General features: G+C 36.9%; 1 protein-coding gene across 7 annotated transcripts in view; it reads left to right on the forward strand.

Annotated features, from left to right (window-relative positions):
• Window positions 1–19,306, forward strand: part of LOC132391148 (F-box-like/WD repeat-containing protein TBL1X) — a 349,009-nt gene that overhangs the window by 17,016 nt on the left and 312,687 nt on the right. For 3 of the 7 annotated variants that reach the window (XM_059963975.1, XM_059963972.1, XM_059963977.1), the window contains exon 2: window positions 1,622–1,722. The exons of the other annotated variants lie outside the window; for them this stretch is intronic. The gene's annotated coding sequence lies outside the window, so the exon portion shown is untranslated. The remainder of the gene's footprint in view (window positions 1–1,621; window positions 1,723–19,306) is intronic. 7 annotated transcript variants of the gene reach the window in all.

A 19,306-nucleotide genomic window follows, 5' to 3' on the forward strand; every position in this document is an offset into this window, starting at 1 on the left:
GGCTTTACTATGCTTGGGTTGAAGAGAAAAAAATATTTCAGGTTATAGGTTCCTGTTTCAGATTGTCATCTGTTTTAACAGATTGTTTTTTAGTAGTGTTTCTTTTTAAAATATAAATTATTATGCAGATTAATGGTTAAAATATTCATGATTTCAAACAAAGATTAAGTCTCTCATGTATATCTAAAATGTAGTTGGCTTGGCAAATTTGAGTCCAGTACAATTGTCATGCAAGTAAAGACCAGCTTCTATTGCTGACAGATCTAACTGTGTATCTGTAATATTGGATCAGAACCTAATTGGGCTTATTTAATATCTTCCAATTCTTCATGTCTTTGGATTTCACAATATCTGCTTCAAAGTGAATGTTTGTGGATGTTACCTGACAGTAACTTACACTTGTAAAACAGTTCTCAATATTTACATCCCTGAGTTGATAAAGGTTAATGTAACTTGATTTATTTATAAATCAGTTGTGTTTGAAGCCATAGTATACAAACAAATTACTAAATTTTCAATTAATGTAATTGTTACTGCTATATCCATAAGGACTAATGGCAGTCAGGAAGGCAACTGATTAACATCTCAAGTTATTAGGGATGGGCAATAGCTAATGTCTGTGAAGCCCAGTTCCTTTAAAGTAAGTAATAAAAAATAGTCTGACCTTGAATCTTTTTTCATATTTGTTGTTGGAATGAGGCTTATCTGCAGGCAAATCTTTAGTTGGCATGAAAGTGGTAAGCACCTCTAATCTTTGCGATGCTCATATGATATAGGCTGACAATGCAAAGATATTGAGTCAGTGTTATGATGCAGAGTCACTGATAGTTGATCCATCTAATTCTTTTTCTTTATTTTTGAAATTTCAATGATTAGCATATCCATTGAAGTATTTTTGAACACTAACAGTGCCCACTGTGGATCTGGAGAAAAGTATAGGGCAAACTCTTAATTACTCACATGATCAAATGAGCCAGTTATGTTTTTACGTGACAACTCTTCAGCACCATACTTGCCATATATTTATGGTATTCTATTTAGATGGAGATTAGTGCCTATTTTAGGAATTGATATCATGTATACAGGTCTTGTTTTACAGTTGTATTTAACAAAGTTATAAAATCTTGACAAAAAAAATCCTTGCAGCATTGCTTAAGTTAAGTGAAAAAATGGCTCAGGATGCTGATTCACAAGCTGAGTTATCACTGAAAAGTTTCTGTGAGTCTGAAGTCAAGGCTGAAACGTCAGTTTTCTTCCTTTGTGGTTATTATTTCTATTTCCCTATATTAAAAAAAATACTGAGTTGCAGACAAATTTAGGGTCAGACGTAAGTTTGTCTACTGGTTTACTGGATTTTTCCATGCAACTCAGAATAGAAATAATTTTCATTCACATGCATTTCCTAGCTGTGGATGTTTGATAGTAATCTGAAGATGCTTTTTTTTTGCTCATCTTAGAGCAAATGGAAGATTTGTACTGCTTATGGCAACAATTTTACTAAGATGTCCTAAATTGGCACAATTCAGGAAATGAACCAGGATTCTTTATGATCAATAGGCTAAAGTGTTGGTTTCATATTGGTATTTGCAGTTTCAGTCAATTTATATATATTTTTTTACAGAAGTGCACAGTAATGGCCAAAGGCAGATATAACAGCATTCTGAATACGGAATTGATGGCTTTGTGGCAAAGTTTGTGGATGATATGAAGATAATTGGAGGGGTAGGTAGTTCTGAGGAATCAATGCAATTGCAGCACGATTTAGACAAATTGGAAGAATGGGCAAAAAGTGACAGATGATTATGCTGAGCCTTTGTACAACACTAGTCAGGCTGCACTTTGGGTATTGTCAATAGTTTTGTGCTCCGTATCTCAGAAAAGATGTGTTGTCATTGGAAAGAGTTGAATGTGGGGGGCGGGGGGAGTTGAATCTACCAAACGTAATAAGAACTAGATGGGTTTGATGTGGAGAGGATGTTTCCATGGTCGGGTATCCCGAACTAGAGGGCACAGAATCAAAATTAAGGGGTGACCTTTTAGAACAGAGGTAAAGAAGAATTTTTTTTTTAGCCAGAGAATAGTGAATTTGGAATCTTCTGCCACAGATTATTGTGGAAGCTAAGTTTGTGGGTATACTTAAGGCAGAAGTTGATCGTTTCCCGATCGATCAGGGTGTCAAAGGATATGGTGAGAAGGCATGTGAATGGAGTTGAGTGGGATCTAGGATGATGGAATGGCAGAGCAGACTCAATAGTCTGAATGGCTTATTTCTGCTTCTATGTCTTATGGTCTAATATGATGCATTTGCTTCCATTAAAACTATATAATTATTGTTATTTTAAGTTAGAAGATTATTACATCTTAGCCTTATATTGGAGATTATTTGTAAATCTCATTGAAGATTATTTCTATCAGTGTTAGTAATGACACTTTAAAGCTACTCTTTGCCTGAATTTCCTCCTCTTCTTGGTATGAAATTTGCGTAAATTAGTTGAGACTTTTCTCCCAAATCATATGGTCATTAGGTCATCAAATTCATAAACTTTGAGGAACTTTCACAGAAAGCATACTTCAACCATGAGAATATTCCGACACATAAGACTTAAGTTGCTGAGGGAGGGAGGATCGATGAGAGCACGGAAGAATTACTTATTTATGTCTGGCATGTTAAATAGTTGGAATATATTGTAAGATCTGCTAATTTAAATATTGACTGTATTTATGTAACACCCTTGTCACAAAAGGCATTCAAGAATAATTCAAAAGTGATGGGATGTACTATGAGAATTAGGAAGGAAGACTGGAGGATGGTCAAATACTGATCTAGAGGCTTTTAAATGTGAAGAAGTGGCAACAGGATGGGCTAAAGAAAGTTGGAGATTTGCTTTCTCTCCTAAATTATTTTGGTTATTGATTAGAACTGTAATAAGACCCAATAGATTATATTAACAGAGTCAAAACTAATTACATGTAAATATTCAAACAAATAATGTGTACAGGAGCCTTTCTTTGCTCTTTTAGAAAATAGCATGTAATGAAATTGCATGCAAATTTCTTATAAATAGGTGCAGAATTCATGCTTTGTTTTCTGTAGCGAATTGTCATTGCATTTGTCCAACCTTGCTCTCTTTATTCATATTATCATTTGTAAATCATGTCCAAATGTGCATATTACTCAGATTTTAAACACAAGATTTGCAAATGCTGGAAATCTTGCACGACACACACAAATTCTGGAGGAACTCAGTATGTCAAGCAGCCAAGACCCTTCATCAGAACTATAAAGGAAAGTGGCAGAATCCAGAATAAGAAGGAATGGGGGGGGGGGGGGGGAAAGGAGTGCAAGCATTATTCATATTTTCAATGCACAATGTAAACATAGAATGCATAAAAATTGTGCAAGTATGACAGACATTTTGTTGTTAAAACACAAGTTTAACCAAATAAGTTACAACAACATCTTGAATATTGCGTGGTGATTCGTGAATCACTTGATGTAGAAGTGAAATGTTAGTTATATATGAATGTTCAGAGGATCGGAAATTTCCTGGAAAATGTTCAGCTGTAATTTTTCAACATTTTTATTTACATGCTTGATAAAGTTAAAGAAAATGATTGGGTATAAATAAAATTTATACATATAGTTGCTAAAAGTGGGGATTTTATGAGTATTACCTATAATCTGGAAACATTTTTATAATATGAAAACATTGTCTAACATGTATTAATTTGGTGGAAGGGAATTCTCTTGAGAATGAAAGTGCGCAAACTCTGATGCGTGTAGGTCATGGTTATAGTCTAATTCCTGAAATTGAATTAATTTATGCTGGCTGGGTTGCAAATCTATTTTCTGTGACTTAATACATGAAACTTTGCAAGCCATTTTGACCTGAAATGGCTGACATGCAGCTTTAAAGCTTTATCCTCTACAATACAATATCATGGTTTCATTGATAATTTCTTACGTGGTTGAGCTAAACCATGTTTGAGTAATTTTTTGGTACATGAAAAATGCTTGTTAACTAGAGACTGAGAAATTATAAGATATCTAGGTAGAAATTATTTGTTGAATCTTAACCATATTTTGACTTTTTATTTTCTTGCGGAAGATTTTTAAGTCAAAGTTGAATTTATTGTTATGTGCACAGGTGCAAATAAAACAAATTGGCCACATTAACAAGAAAAACATTGCACGTGATTCTGTTTTTGCGTTCTTACTGCTTTGATAGTCACCTTGAAAGCAATTGCAGTTCAACTCAAAATTGGCATCCATTCCACCTGTTTGGCTCAAAGTGAGTTGAAAACCCAATTACATAGGAGTAGGATGGCTAGTTTGGTAAATCTTTGGTTCTACTGCTAATGCTGCAGGCAACCACCTGAAAAGGTGGAGGACTGGCACTGTTAAATGAATACGAAAATTTAAGTGGTTTGGATGGAAATGTGAGAGGCAAGAAGTTTCTTCTGGTTGAAGTGTAGAGGCACTGTACTAGTATCTTACATGTTAGGACACTATGTAAAAGAAGAAATAACAAGTTTATTATGGTGATAATAGGGGATTTTAATCTACATGTAAACTGGAATTACTTGAGGAATTTCTTTAGCCAGAGGGTGGTGAATCTGTGGAATTTATTGCCACAGATGGCTGTGGAGGTCAAGTAATTCAGAATCTTTAAATCAGAGATGGATAGGTTCTTGATTAATAAGGGGAGAAGGCAGGAGAATTGGGTTGAGAGGGATAATAAATCAGTCATGGTGGAATGGCAGATCAGAATCAATGGGCTGAATAGCCTAATTTGTTCCTGTGTCTTATGGTTTTATGGAATTATCAAATGGGGAGGCGAGAGAGAGAGAATTGGAGGAGATCATAGTTTACTGGGAATGTTTTCGTGAAACAACATATTTTGGAGCAAGGAAGATAAAAATGATCGCATCATGCGACTCTTAAGTAGCAATAATTGTAATGCTGTGTAATTGAATATACCTAAATAATAGCATTTATGTAAAATGAAAGCAGAGCTTAAGGATCAGTCAATATAGATGCAGTGGAAGACACTTAAGGGAATATTTCAGGACAAAATAGATACATTGCAAGAAGTAAAAGAAATTCAAATAAGAGAATTGGACCATTCATGGTTAACCAGAAAGTTAATGACTATATCAAGCTTAAAGAAAAGGTGCATGATAACTGCACAATGTTCAATTCCATTAGAACTCCTCACCCAATAAAGTAGTACATCCCTACCTACATACAGCAAAACCTAGACCATCACCATTTGGATATCATAGCTGCATTGAGTGTATAATCTTCAGAATTTATGGCAGTTATTGCCCCAAGCTGCTGCAATATCACATCTCAAAAATGTATCTTCCAGCACCAATAAGTTTGAGGAAAATACCACCATCTCCGTTTTCCCATCCAAGTTACATACCATCCAGAGTTTGAAACATCAGTAATGCTTCATCATTGCAGGGTCTAAATTCAGTAACTTATTACTCAAAGGTACTGTGGGAGTACCTTAAACAGAGCATACAGTGCAGGAACAGGCCCAGCCCACCATTTCTGGACCAACCAATGTACTAATCCTATCTGATTGCACATTGTCTTTATCCCTCTATTTCCATGTCTGTGTCTAATTGCCTTTTAAACATGAATGTCACATCTTTTCCTTCCACTTCCCCTGTCAGAATGTTCCAGACAGCTATCACACACTGCATAGGTTCAAAGTAAATGTATTATCAAAGTAATGTATATCACCATATACAACCATGAGATTCAGTTTCTTGTGGCACACAGAATAAAATTCGAGAAACACAATCAAATCAATGAAATACCACACCCAACAGGATGGACAACCAATGTGGAAATGACAAACTGCAAATACAAATGAGAAAAATAAATAAATAAGCAGTAAATATTGAGAACATGAGATGAAGAGTCCTTGAAAGTATATCCATAGGTTGTGGGAACAATTCAGTGATGGGGCTGGTGAAGTTACCTTCTCTGGTTTAAGAGCTGATGGTTGAAGGGTAAGAACTGTTCCTGAACCTGGTGGTGTGGGTCCTGAGGCTTCTGTACCACCTTCCTGATAGCAGCAGCAAGAACAAAGCATGGCTTGGTGGGTGGGGTCCTTGATGATGGATGCTGCTTCCTGTGACAGTGCTCTGTGTGGATGTGCTCAATTCACATGGGAAGGCTTTATCTATGATGGGCTGGGATGTATCCACCGTGTTTTTCCATTCAAGGGTAGTGGTGTTTCCATATCAGGTCGTGCTTTCTTCGTAGTTGCCCTCATGTGCTGAGCCCAGGACAGGCCCTCTAAAATGATAACACCAAGGAATTTAAAGTTGCTAACCCTCTCCATCTCTGATTCCCCCGATGAGGACTGGCCTATGGACCTCTAGTTTCAACCTCTTGAAGTAAATAATCAGGTCCTTGGTCTTGCTGATGTTGAGTGAGAGATTGCTGTTGTGGCAGTCTTCCTCCTGTATGCTAATTCGTCACCACCTTTGATTTTGCCAACGACTTAAATATGGCATTGGAGCTGTTCTTAGCCTTGCGGTCATAAGTGTAAAGTGAGTAGAGCAGGGTGCTAAGCACACAGCCTTGTGGTGCAACTATGCTGATGGAGATTGTGGGGTATTTGACATTTCCACCCTGGGGGAGTGGGGGAAAACACTGACTACCTACCCTATCTATGCTTCTCTTGATCTTGTACAGGCTTCTGTAAGGTCACATCCTCATCCTCCAATGTTCCAGTGAAAACAATCAAAAGTTTGTTTAACCTTGTAGCATTCCCCATAGAATTTTATAAATCATTCTCTTCACTTCTTTCACCTCCGTTACTCTCAGTACTATCTGATTTGTTTAATTATGGTAAATTGCCACTCACATTTAATGAGGCATGTATTATTCTTTTATTTAAAAAGGGCAAAGATCCAACAGAGTGATCCTCTTACAGGCAGATTTCTTTGCTTAATGTTGATGTCAAAATTTTGGCCAAAGTTTTGGCTCATAGATTAGAAACTGTTATACCCTCTATTATCTCTGATGATCAAGCTGGTTTTATTAAAAATCATCTTCCCTTTTTTAACATACGGCGTTTATTTAATATTTTATACTCAACTTCAACTGGGACTCCTGAATGCGTTATCTCTCTCGATGCAGAGAAAGTGTTTGATCGTATAGAGTGGAACTACCTCTTTGCGGTTTTAGAAAAATTTGACCTCGGTCAAAGTTTTATCTCTTGGATCAAATTACTATATCTATGTCCTACTGCCTCTGTTTTGACTAATTCTCAGCAATCCCAGTTATTTAACCTTAAACGTGGCACCCGTCAAGGATGCCCTTTAAGTCCCTTTCTTTTTGATTTGGCTGTAGAGCCTCTGGCGATTGCATTTCGAAGTTGTCCTGAATTGACGGGGATCTGGAGGGGGGGTGTTGAGCATAAACTTTCTCTTTATGCTGATGATCTATTACTTTTTCTTTCAAATCCGTCCACATCCTTACCTCCAATGTTTTCACTTCTTGATCAATTTAGCCAGTTCTCTGGCTATAAACTTAATTTACATAAGAGTGAACTTTTTCCAAATAATAAAGAAGCACAAGTATTAGTATTTCGTGACCTCCCCTTTAAACTAGTTGATAATCAATTTATCTATCTTGGTATTACAGTTACAAGGAATTTTAAGGATCTTTTTTGTGAAAATTTTGCCAATCTTTTGTACTCTACAAAGCAGAGTTTGTCACAATGGTCACCTTTATCCATGTCTTTGATCGGTTGTGTTAATGTTATTAAAATGTATGTTCTCCCTAAATTTTTATACTTATTTCAATCTATTCCAATTTTTATTTCTAAAACCTTTTTTGATTCCTTAGACTCTATTATTTTGGCCTATCTGTGGAAGGGTAAGCGTTCCAGAATTAACAAAACTTATCTTCAAAAATCTAAAACTGAGGGCGGCATGGCCTTACCTAATTACCGTCTGTACTACTGGGCAGCTAACATTTGTTGTCTTATCTTTTGGTCTTTTTTCCATAGCCAGTCTGACCACCCTAAATGGGTAACAATAGAGCTGAATTCCACTAAGGATCTATCTAACTCTGCACTTCTTGGATCTGCACTCCCTAGTAGTTTGCCTAGACTAATTGTTAATCCTCTTGTTAGACATACTCTGCGAATATGGGCCCAGATTAGGAAATTTTATGGTTTCTATGGTTTTTCCCTTTCTAGTCCTATTTTACATAATCTTTTTCTACCTTCTATGCATGATTCAACATTTTATGATTGATATATAGAAAGGGCATTAGGTATTTCAAAGATCTTTTCATTGATAATCACTTTGCATCTTTTCAACAGTTCTCTGCTAAGTTTAATCTACCTAATGCCCATTTCTTTAGATATCTCCAAATTAGACAATTCATTAATCCTTTATTAATCCCTGAGATGCCTGAGAAAAATGCTATGGACTTATTTCTTTCTATTAATCCATTGTGTAAAGGTTTAATATCTTTTATTCATGATAAATTAGTATCCTTACGGCGCGCCCCTTTGGATAAAATCAGAATGGCTTGGGAGCATGACTTAAATATCCCTTTATCTGGTGAGGTTTGGAACTCGATTCTCAAGTTGGTCAACTCAACTTCTCTTTGTGTCTTTTACAGTTTAAGATTGTTCATAGGGCTCATATGTCCAAATCTAAATTATCTCGATCTTATCCTAATATTAGTCCTCTTTGTGATAAATGCAAAAGTGGTGAGGCTTCTCTCATTCATATGTACTGGATCTGTCCTAGTCTAGAGAAATTTTGGAGGGATGTTTTCTTAACTTTATCCTGTATTCTGAATTGCCACTTAGAACCTAACCCTTTAATTGCTCTTTTTGGTAGTAGGCATTATTATCTTATGTTTTTAATTGTATTTACAGTTTTGGGGGTTTGAATGTTCTGATTTATATTTCCTATATTTTGCTCTGGTTGGTCTGGAGTTTTTTTTTCTTGCGGGGGTGGGGGTAGATACTAACTTTACACGACTTCAATTTGGGTGCTTTTTCAATTATTATATTCTGTATTATATCACCATTGTATGTTTATCTTGTACTGTATTAATTTCCTATTTCGTTCTTGGGGTTTTTTTTTGTAGTGTTGTAAAAATGCATTAAAAAATCAATTAATAAAAAAACTTTGTAGCTCATACTCTGCAATGTAGGTAACATCCTGCTGAAACACTTCTGCACTGTATCCGAAGTCTCCCCATCCTTTCTATAACGTAGTAAACAGAACTGCATGTTATTCTTACAGACACTTACTAATATTACCTTCTAAAGCCTATGTTTTTTTTAAAATTAAACTTATAATATCTTTTTTCATCTATGGTTCCTGAACATTGCCATCTTCACAGGAACATGCTAGTCTGCAAATCAAACCAAATGACTTGAAGATCCACCACAGGTCATAAAGTGGATTTACTCCCAAGCAATTTCTCCAAATCTACACTCCCCAATTCCTCCCTAATTCTGTTGTTATTAGCCTTGTTCCATTTTGGCAATTCTAGCAGAAGACTAACTTATCCATAACTATTCAGAAATATTAACACAATGACCATTAGTAATTTTCTCATTGGAGCGAAGGAGGATGAGAGGTGGCTTGATAGAGGTATACAAGATGATAAGAGGCATGGATTGAGTGGACAGCTAGAGACTTTTTGCCAAAGTGGAAATGGCTAATAGAAGGGACATAATTTTAAGGTTGGTAGAAAGTATAGGGGGGTGCCAGAGGTAAGTTTTATTACATAGAGAATGGTGGGTGCATGGGTGGTTTTAGAGGCAGATACATTAGAGACATATATGAGACTCTTGGATAGGCACTTGGGTGATCAGGGGTTATGTGGGAGGAAAGGGATAGATCTTGGAGTCAGTTAAAAGATTGCCACAACATCCTGGGCCAAAGGGTCTGTATAGAGCTGCTAGGTTCTATGTTCTCAAAATGCTCCTTCACTAGAAGTTCAATTACCTGGCCAAGCTTATTTCCTACTATGGCCTCTCCCCTCGGAGGACTATCTACATTGTCTCTTCCCTGTGTGAGGTAACAATTTCTGCCCCAGTCAATATTAGGGAAATAAAAGTCATCATGGCAGCTACTCTGTTGTAGTTGTATCCTTGCATGATCTCCCGGTGTATATATCTCCCTCTGTATCCCACAGGCTATTGGGAGGCCATTATAGTGATTACATCTTCTTTATTCCTGGGTTCTACCTCACGACCTCAATTGATGAGATTTCCTCTCGAGGTGCAGCTATGACATTCATCCTGAAAGAAATTTAACTGCTCCACTTGCATACCTTCCTATCACATCTGAAATACCTTAGCCATGGAATGGTGAGCTGCCACTCTGTTCTCCTCTCAACTAAGTTAATGTAATGGCTACATCATAGATCCATGTCCTAATCTAAGATCATCTGCCTTGCCCATTATAATCCTTGCATTAAAATAAATACACGTCAAACAGTCAATCTCATTGTGCTCATTAACCTGGCCCTGAAATAGCAGTGATTTAGAAGGTAGCCACATTCTCTGTAAGGAGTGGGCAACAGATATTAGCCTTGCCAGCTATGTCCAGATACTAAAAATTTTTTTTAAATTTCTGCAAAGATTGTTAGCAGGACAGAAGATTGAATGGAATGTTAAAACAGAAAAGAATGAGTATGAATGAGCTTTCATTAGAGAATAGAAGGAATGCTTAAGAAACAGCTATGTGTTGGGTATTTGAAGGAAAAAGGAAATATTGAAGGATCTCAGCCTGAAACATTGACAGCTTATTTCCCCCCAAAGATGCTCCCTGATCTTCTGAGTTCCTCCATCATTTAGTGTGTGTTACTCTGGATTTCCAGCATTTGTGAAATCTCTTGTGTTTGTGGAAATATTCAAAGTTATAATCACTAGGGAAACAGTATTAAGCTGCTGGATTTGCCACTGAACCTCTCAGCTATATAATAAGGATGGCTGACATAAAGACCTCCACTCTATTCATTTGAATAGGTTTGCTGATACTGTGTTAAAAGTTGCATGAAGCTGATTATTTAAATTTATTTAATAATTTGCCAATGTTTAAATTTTTATTTAAAATATTTAATTATTTAAAGCTATTCAAATAGTTTTAAATGTCTGGATAACAAAGACCTTTTTTTTAAAAAAAAGTTCCCTATTGCAGACCAAGGGAAGTTCCTTGAGCTGTATCACAGGGCTCCTCTTGGTCATGAGGGTGGGGTGGTGTTGAGGGATCAATTCAGCTGTCCCTTTGTATCTGGAACAGGTTAGAGCTTTATCTTTGGATTCTTAATCCTTCGGGATCAGTATGGTCTTTGGTGTATAGAGCCATGGGAGTGGGTGATGTCTTACAGACTACATGTCTGTATTTACAGTGAAGAAAGACGTAGATTAAGAGAAGAAACAGTGATGTCCCAAAACATTTTTTTTATCAATGCATCGCAGAAAGCATTCTGTCTGGATGCATAACACCTTGGTATGGCAACTGCTTTGCACGTGACTGCAATAAAATGTACAGAGTTGTTGACGCAGCTCAGCACAACACAGGAAAAAGTCAACTGTCTATGGATTCTGTATATAGTCCTCACTGTCTTAGTAAAACAGCCAGAATAATCAAAGAGCCCACCCACTCTGGATATTCTCTCTTCTCCTCTCTATCATTGGGCAGAAGGTACAATAAGCTTTGCTCAAAGCTCAAGAGCAACTTCTATCCGTTGTTATTAGATTCTAGAACTGACCTCTGGTACAATAAGATGGACTCTTGGCCTCACAATCTATCTTGCTGATATTGTTTACCTGTAGTGCACTTTTTTGGTAGTTTTTAGACTTTATTCTGCATTAACTGTTTTACCTTATTCTGCAATATTTTGATCTTTATAAACTATGCAAGTCTAGCTTTATACTATATCTTGGTACATGTGGTAATAATTAACAAAACATAACTTTGCAAAAGAGGAGCAGTTGACAGTCTTGATGTATACAGTATAAAGGTGGAGACTAGTTATTGAGATGGTACAATTGCACTCAGTGCAGCAGTTAGTGGGGTAAGATATAAAAGAGCAAATAAACACAAGTAGTTGTTGTAAATCTGAAATAGTAGAGACTGCTGGAAATAACCAGTAGATCAGACGACATCTCTGGAAAAAGGAAAGATTGAATTAACTTTAGCTGCCTGGTTCTGATACAAAACATTCCATGTGATTAACACTGGGCTTGCAGTCCCCTGCCACTTTAATTCTCCTTTCCATTCCCATTATGATCTTTGTTTTTGTCTTCCTACATTGTTCCAAAAATGCCCAAAATAATATGTAGGAACAGCATCCCATCTTCTGTCTAGGTACGTCACAACACTCATAAGTTCTATAATTTCAGATAACTAACCTATTTGTGACAGAATTAACCAGTTACAGGTAGTCATGGAATTGTAACATAAGCTTAGTTTTAATCTCTCCACAGATGCTGCTTGAAATGTTGTGTATTGTGTATCTTTTATTTGAATTTCATCCAATGCTGTGTTCCGCATTTCCTAATTTTATGTTTTCTCTCTTAACTGCTAGTACCAAGTATGGTTATGTTACTTGTCTCCATTTTATTATAGACATACCCTCTTTCCACCTCTGCAAAGCATTCTGTCTATTCATGGGAGAAAAGCAAAGCACCTAGAGGAAGCTCGCATTTCTCACAGGAAGAATATAAAAACATCTTGCAGAGGATGCTGGAATTGAAATCCAACACCCGGCTGTAATAGCATCGTGCTAACTACTTGCTACCATAATGCCCCAAAGATGATTGTTTTCTACAATCATTAGCCTAGCACATTGTACATGGATGCCAAAGTACAGAACAATATGGAAGTGTACTTTTCTGTTGGATATCTACAGTATATATGCATTCCTTGAAACTGAATTATGGGTTTTTATTTTTGGCGGGTTCTGCTGAGGAACTGAGTATGCTAATGTATAAACAATGTACATTATGAGCTGGAAGAGGCTGCTCATCCTTGGAGCCACTTCACTATTTAGTAAGGTCACAGCTCATCTGATTTATCACCTCAACTACATGTTTCATTCTGGCTTTGATAAATTTACATCTCCTTGCCTCTCAATAATCAGTATACCTCAGTTTGAAAAACATACAAAGGTGCAGCATCTGTAGCTACCTAAGGAAGAAAGTTTCAAAGATTCACAAAAAAAGCTTCATCTCTTTTAAATAGGCAACAATTTGTTTTTAAACAATGTACTGTAATTCTTGATTCTTCAATGAAGAGTGTATTGCTACAATTCTTGTAAGGTGTTTGTAAGGTTGCATCTGGAGTGAACATACCATTTTGGTCCCCTTATCTAAGGTTTAAAGCAGTGCAGAAGAGATTCACTAGAGTACCTTTTGGGTGTCCTGTCTTGAATGGCTAATAAAAAAGAGTTAAACTCACTTTATTTGGAGTTAAGAATGAAGCAACATATGTTGAAATGTAGAAGATGCTAGAAGTATAAGATGTGTTGAGATGTTTCCACATGGGGAGAGTCTCCATTAGACAAGGGGACATTCATTTTAAACTGAAATGCAGAGGAGTGTTTTTCTAACAGGATGGTGAATCTCTGGAATTCTCTGCTCCAGAAATTTGTCAATCATTGGAGATATGCAGATAAAAATTTGGAAGATTCAGTACTGAGGGCTCGATGAGATAGGTACAGAAGAGGAGTTGAGGTTCAGCCATGATTATTTTGAATAGCATTATAGGTTTAAATGGCCAGGTGGCCTGCCCTTGTTCTGTTTTCTTCTTTGCATAAGAGCAACCATCTCTCCACATCTGACCTGTCAGAATCATTTAGGATCTCGTATATTTTACACACTGCCTCTGCTCATTTGATCTTCAGTGAATATCAACATAGATTGTAGTGAATATCAACATAGATTGTCCAGTATTTCTAAATATTCTTTTGTTGCATACTGATCTCCTCATTCCAACTTACTTCCCAAACAATATTAGTGTAATCAGCAAAATTAGACCTTATATCCTTTGGTACATTCATACAAGTCGGGTGATGTAGCTTAGGGGTTGGTGCAATTGATTTACAGTGGCAGTCAGTGGCCACTGTTTGTAAGGAGTTTGTACGTTGTCTTTGTGTCCCTGTGAGTTTCCTTTGGCTGCTCTGGTTTCTTCTCGCATTCCAAAAACACACTGTTATGGTTAGTAAGCTGTGGGCATGCAACAATGGTGCTGGAAGTGTGGTGACACTTCCATGCTGCCCCAAGCACAATTCTTGCTGATTTGGTTTGATGCAAATGACATACTTGCTGTATGATGTCTTGATGTACATGTGACATATAAAGCTAATCTTTATTAACGTAAATTGTAAAAGGTCCAAACACACTTATCCCTGGACTACACCACCCTGTACATCATGTCAACTAGAAAAATCTGCAATTAATTAAGCAGTGAATAGATTTTGAATGCAATTTTAATTTATACTTAGACTTTAGTGTCCTTTCACATCACTGAACATACTGTAATGTTTAGGTCAGCAACATCTGTTCCTTATGTTGCAATTAATAAATGTGAAGGTGCCACTGACAAAGAAGATTATGGCTGTTGCACTTGTTGCATTATTTGATGATCTATCTGCGTTTTGGCATAATATACTGCTATTTTTACAGGATTTTTGCAACTTGCTGCATAGTCCTGTTTTGTTATCAAGCTGTTTTTCCTTTATTCAGTTTATTTGTTTCTTCATAGCAATACTCGATTTTGGTAGTATTAGTTATAAAATATTGGTGACTGACAATATTTATTTTAGTATAGTCAATATTATTCAGTGATTCAATTATCTATTATAAGAAAAAATTAGCAGAAGTAGAACATCTGACCCTCTGAGCCACCACTGCCATTAGTCAAGGTCATGATCCAGCTTCTACCTCCACACATTCCTTATATCCTTAGATTCCTGAATATTCAGTAACCTGTTTATCTTTTGTTTTGAATGAATACAAATGATTAAATCTCTTCAATCCTCTTGGGTAGGTAATTCCGACAGTTCACCTTCTGAGTGAAAACATTTCTTCTCATCTCATTTGTGACTAGACTGCATCTTTTGAAGCTGTGCCCTTCCCTGATGCTGGACTTCTTAGCTAGGAAGACATCCTCTCTGTAGCTAGCTTGTCAAACTTCTGAAGAATTTTTGTTTGTTTCAGTTGAGATCTCCTTTCATTCTTCCAATATCTAGTGAATGTAGATCTAGTCTACTCAATTTCTGCACCTATAGCCTACCTACTAACCAAGAATCAGTTTACTGCACTTTAGTTGTACTTCCTCCATATTAAGTTTATCTTTTTTAAGGTAAGGACACCAAAACTGTACACAATGCTCCAGATGCTGTTTCAGGGAAGCCCTGTATAATTACAGTAATTCATCTTGACCACTGAACTGATATCCTTTAGTAATAATAGCATACAGAACATACCATTTACCTTCTAAATTGCCTTCTGTGTCTACATGTTGCCCTTCAGTTGCTTGTAGATTCAGATGCATTTAAGGATTCAAGATTGTTTAATGTCATTTCCAGGACATGTGTGAAAGAGAATGAAGTAATTATTACTCCGGATCTGATGCACAAAAAAAATCAATAAATATCAAAACAATAAATGAAGATACAATAAGATAGAAAACACAATCAAAAACACAATATGTATAAATACTTAAAATAGCTTATAATATTGATTATATGACTATAAAGTGATGCTAGGCACAAGAATGTCTGTACACAAGGTGACTGACAGAAAATATAAAGTAGTGGTCGAGTTAGTGGGTGGAGGTGTTGATCAGCCTTGGTGCTTGGGGAAAGCTGTTGTTTTTGGGTCTAGTGTTCCTGGTGTGGATGCCATGTAGTCTCCCTGATGACAGTGGAACAAACAGTCATTGAGCAGGGTGGGTAGGAACCTTCATGATGTTACTGGCCCCTTTTTCTAGCACCTTTATGTATATATGTCCTTGATGGCAGGCAGGCTGGTGTTAGTGACGCGCTGGGCAGTTTTGACTACCCATTGTAGAGCTATAAGTTATGTGAAAAGATTTGTTGTTAAAAGTAGTAGTTTTCAGAAGTTTCAAGGTCAGCAAAGGGTTGAAGATGACAATTTCATAAAGTTCACTGAATATCCATTTACAAATGTGGCTGGGAGTAAAGGAACAGAGATTATGCAGATCCATTACCATGTGGAAAGAAAAAGCTGGTTAAAGTTCTGTGTGGGAGCACTCAATATGACATCTTCACATACTACTTTGCTCTGAGAAGCTGACAAGTATGTTGTTGATTTACAGATTTACCTCATATTTCTAGCATTTTAACGTATTTGATTTTATTACTAACTGTTTAGAACTGGCAAACAAACTAATTGCTTTAGTAATTTTAACCAAAATATTCTGAATAAGGATTCCTTATTTCTGAGTGGATTTTAGAATAATAAATTATACAAATTCTGTAATGAACAGTCTCCATAAGGATGGATCTATTCAATTTGTGAATTGTATTTTGGATCAAAAATAAAGCAAGTCGATTATTAACGTATACAGTCAAAGCAATTGTACACAAATGTCAAAGACAATGTACAAAGCTTATCAGACCACAGTTTTAATGATGTAAGTCATTCTGATCTCTGAGATATAAAGGAGACATTGAGATCTGCAATTAGTCCTGTGAGGCATAGATTAATTCTTATTGGCTGGTGGAGGAAGGCAGACGGATAAACAAGATTAGATTTTTAAGCTGTCTCAATATATGGCAGCAAAGCATTGTATATATTTATACATTATACATGTATATGTCCTTCAAGGTGAGGCAATACTTCACCTGCAAATCTGTTGGGGTTGTGTACTGTATCCAGTGCTCCTTATGTGGTACATTGGTGAGACCCTATGTGGATTGAAGAACCTTTTTGTCAAGCATCTTTGCTCCATCACAACAAGCAGGGCTTCTTGGTGGCCAACCATTTTACTTCCAAAACCCACTTTCATTCCAGCTCTTCTCTACTGCCACAATGAGGCTACTCTTGTGATAGAGGAGCAACATGTTATATTCTGTCTGGGAGGCCTCCAACCTGATGGTATGAATGTCGATTTCTGTAACTTCTGGTAATAATTCTCCCTCAACCTTCCCTCTTCTTCCATTCTCCACTCTGCCCCTTGTCTTACCCCTTCTCCTCACCTCCTTATCACCTCCGACTGCTGTCCCTTTTCCTTTACTTTCTCCTATGGTCCACTAAGTCCTTTAATCTTTACCACCTATTACCTCCCAGCTTCTCACTTCATCCCCATCCCCACCTTTCTGTCTTCACCTGTCACCTCCTAGCTTGGACTCCTTCAACTTCCCCCACCACCTTATTCTGGCTTCTTTTCCCTTCCTTTACAGTCCTGCTAAAAGGTCGCAGCCTGAAAAATTAGCTGTTTATTCCTTTCAAAAGATGCTGGCTGACCTGCTGAGTTCATCTCGTATTCTGTGTGTGTATATATTTATGTCCAAGATAGGAGCCTGATCTGGTCATATTAATGTAACTGAAAGAGATCAGAAAGAACTGTAGTTTTTGGCCAATATTTTCTATTGTTTAATTTTTGTTGTTGTGTTTGCACTTACTATCTTACTTGAGATTTCATTGTTGTAATATATGGTCATGTTATCCTTGACCAGTTGTATTTATTTCATATTATGTAGAAGTACTATTTTATGTAGTGTGTGTGTTTGGAGAGGTACGGGGAAGAGCTGGCAACAAGAGCTTTGTTCAATTTGTTCTTTTTCCATTAAGGCCTTCACTGTGAATCAGCAATATGTATTTTTAAGGCCTCTTCATAATTTGCTTGATTTGATATGTAATCTTGGCTTGTCTTCCATCTTGGAGTGGATTGAATGTGGTAGGTTTCAGAGATGTGGACAACTGACGGTGCATTCTGTGGAGGCAATGTCAGCCGACATTGGCAACCAGTCAATGGCCATTAATTTTAGTTCTCTATTCATATATACCAAGGCAGAACTGGACTGTTCCTGGGAACTTGTTCATCTTAAACTTTTAGTTTTAGTGTTTCTGCTCTTTATTGAACAGAAAGCAATGGGTCATCACTGTATAGTTAATTTTCTGATATTAAAAGTATTGTGAATTTTGGATGATGTTTTATTGAAGGTATCACTTATATAGAAGCTGAAGGCTGATGGGATTAATGTTGATCCTTGTGGTAGTCCATTATTAACTCTGTAAACTCAACCAGGATGGATACTGAACTGGAGGTCAGAATTCATTGCTGAGTTGGAGAGAAGTGTTTGTTGTCATTAAATAAGCCTTGAAATGATAAATAGCCACAGGATCTTATTAGCTATGTGTAAATTAGTACTAGAGGAAAGGACAAAGTGACTTTACCTGAGCTGTTGGGAGTAGTTTAAACTAATATGACAGCGGGATGGGAACCAGTATGATAGAGCAGAGGATGAGACAGCAGGTTTCCAAGTACTGTAGATGATTGATGTAACATGCAAGAAAGGACAAGCAAATGATTGGGTACAAATGCAGACAGAGCAAAGAGCTAAATTGTACCACAGAGGCAAAATTCAAAAGTGCAAAGAATGTAGAACTGATGATGCTGTATTTGGAATAAGGTGGCACAGTTAGAGATTGGTCGGTATGACATTGTGGGGACTACTGAGTCGTGGTGGAAAGAAAACCATTGTCAGAAGCTTAACACCAAAGGATATACTTTGTATTAAAAGGACAGGCAGGAAGACATAGATGGTGGTGTAGCCGTGTTGGTAAGAGATGCAATTACATCTATAGAAAGAGGTGGCATGGAGTCAGAGAATGTTGAATCTTTGTGGGTGGAGTTAAGAAACTGCAAGGCTAAAAAAACCCATTATGGGAATCAAATATAGGCCTCCAAATAGTAACCAAGATGTGGGGTTGAGACTGCAAAGGGAGCTGGAAAAGACATGTACGAGTAATAAGGGTAATGACACAATTGTAATGCGGGATTTCAATGTGCAAAGGGATTGGGAAAATCATTTTGGTGCAGGATCGCAAGAAACATTGACTGTACTCTTTTCCTAGATGCTACTTGGCCTTCTGAGTTCCTCCAGCATTGTGTGTGTGTTGCTTGGATTTGCAGCATCTGCAGATTTTATCTTGTTTGTTAATAGTTCACAAGGTGCAGAATAGTTATGTCCCACAGAGGAAGTTGTTTTCAAATAGCAGGGTAGCCAACCATGGGTGACGAGGCAAGTTAGGACTGCATAAAA

This window comes from Hypanus sabinus, chromosome 3, assembly GCF_030144855.1.
Source record: "Hypanus sabinus isolate sHypSab1 chromosome 3, sHypSab1.hap1, whole genome shotgun sequence".
Classification (NCBI taxonomy): Eukaryota; Metazoa; Chordata; class Chondrichthyes; order Myliobatiformes; family Dasyatidae; genus Hypanus; species Hypanus sabinus.